Here is a 4,211-nt window from a genome sequence, read left to right as displayed (position 1 = left end):
TGGTAAGAGGCTATGCATTATAATTCAGCTACACAATGATCATGATCTGACAGGCTCAGAAATGAAAAGAAAAGTGATACTAGGCAATTAAAATTATGAAGATAATCTATAATATTGAAGTTTTTCTTTTTTCATACCATAAATGACCCTTGTTATCTGTTATATTTTTATATGATTGAAAAACAGATGAAGACTTTCCATGCTTTTGAAAAAAAATATTAGGCCTAATCAATATTTTTAAACCATGACAAAAATTTTATTTTGCTGCTAATTTATTTTTTGAAGCAGACTAAAATAATGTATCTAAGTGATATGTGATCATAACTGTATTCTCTTATTGATAAGTAAAGAACTATGTTTGGAAAAGTGAAACCATTATACTAGAAGTGTTTTTAAAATAAGTGCAATGAAAGCATAGAAAAATGTAGAAGTTTCTGATTTTACTTTTATAAATATAGTGGACTGTGTAACAGGTGTTGCTGTGTATGCATTTAACTTGTTTCTCTATTCACCCCTCCCAATCTTACTTTGTCTCTCCAGAGCCCTCTACCTTCCCTCGCCTTGATGTTTCCTCAGCTTGATCATAAAATTTTATTTAAAAAATGCACTCAGTTTAATTTTCTCATTAATATTTAATAAGTGGAGAATCATTCTTTAACTGAGTATATTGTAATTGCTAGAAGGCATTTCTCAATGGCCCTGATATGATCACCCCTCTCTTAAAGTGATCAGAAGTAGTGATTAACCTGATTTTCTCTGACGTTTTCAAAGATACAGATGGTCACCTTTTCTTTTTGATTTTTGTCACTTGATTTATAGAAAACAATTTCTGTTCAGAAAAGACCTGGTGTTGTCTACAATGAGCTCACAGACTTGAAACAATCAAACAATGCTTAGAAAAGCTTTCTGTGCCGGAATTTAATGAAAGCCTTGTTTCTAATTTGAAGAATACATTGTATCTAAATCTCCAACATAAAGGTTGTTTGTGTACTGTAATTTCAAAGTAAGACTAGATGATGCAGATTGATTTCATGTCAAGCAACAATGCTAATTACAGCTTTTCATTCATTTAATATGATATATAAATACAAGGCCTCATATCATCTAAAAAGTTTTCTTCACTTTTCCTTCTCTAGATGAAAGGTGTTATCTAAATCCTTTAGGGTGTTCGGTTATAATTACTGAGTTTGTTTGCTGGGGAGATAATTGCATGGCTTGTTGCCTGATCCACTCACAGTAAGAAAATGGTAGACATAAATTTTGCTAAATCACTCACCTGCTCAAATTAGAGTCTGACCAAAGGTAGGGACTTGAAGGCAAAAGCCAGAAAACTTGACATGGTGCCAACACTCCAACATTATATTTTACTGAAGGCAAGATCCAAAAATGTCTTTTGGTGTCTATGACAAATGAATTCGCCTGAAACTGTTATCCAGTTGAACTCAGAACACTTGTCAGAAGCTAGAGAAATGTTATAAGATGGGATCACTAGTAGGAAAAAATGTACTGGTCAACTCTGTCCAAAGGCTATGAGAATGGATCTTACATCTATTGATCTGTTTGAGATTGGAAAATGAGCTAAATAATATGTTGGACTTCCGCTCTCTGTGACACTGTGGATGGTTTATTGAGATCATGTATTAAAGGCAAAATTAAGGATTTTTATATATAAAAATGCATTTTATTGTCCCTTTTATTCCTTATTCCTTTTTTATGCCTTCTATAGCATCTCTTCTTCAATGTCTGATTACAGCTACCTTGGAATGCCATGGGAAAACTTATTGACAAAGAAAGGCTTCAATACGAAAAGAAGCTACTCAGCAAGAGAAAGGAAAGTTTAAAAGTGGTAGGGAGTGTGGGCTTTGAAGCAGTAATCTGTTCTCCTTACTCCACGTTCTTTAGTTCTTTATCTATAGTTTTGGGGTGTGCCTATTAGGGGAAGGATTTTCCTCAATGACGGTTATGTGTGGAAAAAAAGGGATTCTTTGTTTGTTGTTCTGCTCTGTTTGAACTACAGCAATATAAAAAGTAAGTTCCTGCCAAATATCTGAGAGGATTGGGTGTGTATTAAAAACAGGTTGAAAGTGGGTGGGTGTAGGACAGGATGGAAGCTGATAGGTGAGTTTGTGTGTGTTCCAAACCAAACAGCAGGTTTTACGAGTTCTGACACTGGTAATGAGTCTGTTCTCTGAGAGAAGTCTGGGCCTCTGTGTGGATAAAACAAATATTTTAAATTGAAACTCATAAAAGAATAAAAGTCAAAACATTCTTATTCATTCTCTCCGTGAGGGGTAGATAGAAGGCTTTGCTGTCTGACAGGTGCAGCTCATGAGTAACCTGGACAGCAGCCAGAAGGTCTTGTAAGAACAGACCAAGAGACCACACCCGTTGACTGAAAACACTTCCTTCTAATGCAACAGACACAATTGTGTAAAATGCCACCCCTATTTCTCACCTTCTATATTGGTTGATTTTATTAAATGAAAGTTAATGCTAAGTATGCAGTTCCAAATCATGGACTATTCCAAGGAATAAAGAGTGAACTTCATTTCATTTTATTTATTTATTTATTATTTACGCATCAGCATTTTATTTATTTATTTATTTATTTATTTATTTATTTATTTAACATTTTATTTATTTTTCACCTTCTCCCCTCCCCTCTGGTAACCACTAGCCCATTGTCCATGTTCATGAGTCTCTGTTTGCTTGTCCTGTTTATTTGTTGCTTTTAAGTTTACATCCCACATGTAAGTGATATCATGTGATTTTCAATTTACCTGTCTGGCTTATTTCGCTTAGTATGATTATTTCAAGGTCCATTCATGTTGTTGCAAATGGCAGTATTTCATCTCTTCTTAATGCTGAGTAATATTCTATTGTATATATGTACCACAGCTTCTTTAGCCAATCATCTATCGTGGGACACTTTGGTTGCTTTCATGTCCTGGCCACTGTGAATAGTGCTGCTATGAACATGAGTGTGCAAATATCTTTTCGGATATGAACTTTCAAGATTTTGGAATAAACACCCAGTAGAGGGATTGCTGGATCATATAGTAGATCAATTCCTAGTTTTTTGAGAAAACTCCATACTGTTTCCCATAGTGACTGCACCAATTTGCAGTCTCACCGGCAGTGTATGAGGGTTCCTATTTCTCCACAGCCACTCCAAGATTTATTATTACTTATCATGTTGATTATAGCAATTCTAACAGATGTGAGATGGTATCTCATTGTGGTTTTGATTTGTATTTCCCTAATAGCTAGCAATGTTGAACATCTTTTCATATATTTGTTGGCCATTTTTATGTCCTCTAGGGAGAAGTGTCTGTTCAGGTCCTCTGCCCATTTATTGATTGGATCGTTTCTTTTTTTGTTGTTATTGAGTCATATGAGTTCTTCGTATATTGTGGATATTAGGCCCTTATCGGAGGTGTTGATTGCAAATATATTTTCCCATTTGGATAGTTGTCTCTTTACCTTGTGGATGATTTCTTTTGCTGAGCAGAAGCTTTTTAGTTTCATGTAGTCCCATTCATTTACTTTTGCTTTTACTTCCCTTGCCTTTGAGGTCAAATTCATAAAATTCTTTTTAAATCCAAGGTCCTTGGGTTTACTTCCTATGTTTTCTTCTATGCATTTTATTGTTTCAGGTCTTATGTTCATGTCCTTAATCTATTTTGAGTTAATTTTGGTGTGTAGTGATAGACAATAGTCCAGTTTCATTCTTTTGCAGATGGCTTTCCAGTTTTCCCAGCACCATTTATTGAAGAAGCTTTCCGTTCTCCACTGTATGTTTTTGGCTTTTTTGTCAAAAATTATCTGCCCATATAAATATGGGTTTACTTATGGACTCTCGATTCTGTTCCACTGGTTACTATCTCTGTTTTTCTGCCAATATCATGCTGCTTTGATTACTGTCACTTTATAGTATAATTTGAAGTCAGGCAGAGTGATGCCTTCAGCCTCATTCTTTTTTCTCAGAGTGGCTTTGGCAATTCAGAGTCTTTTGTGCTTCCATACAAATCTGATGATTTTTTGTTCTATTTCTTTAAAAAATGCCAATGGGATTTTGATAGGGATTGTATTAAATATGTGTAATGCTTTAGTTAATATGGTCATTCTACTATGTTGATTCTTCCAATCCAAGAACACAAAATATCTTTCTATTTCTTTGTATCTTCTTCAATTTCTTTTAATAGGGTCTT

The sequence above is a fragment of the Pteropus medius genome, unplaced genomic scaffold (assembly GCF_902729225.1).
Source record: "Pteropus medius unplaced genomic scaffold, Ma_sr-lr_union100, whole genome shotgun sequence".
In the NCBI taxonomy this organism is placed as follows: domain Eukaryota; kingdom Metazoa; phylum Chordata; class Mammalia; order Chiroptera; family Pteropodidae; genus Pteropus; species Pteropus medius.
The sequence above is the reverse complement of the archived record's forward strand: the minus strand, read 5'-3'. Positions refer to the sequence as shown.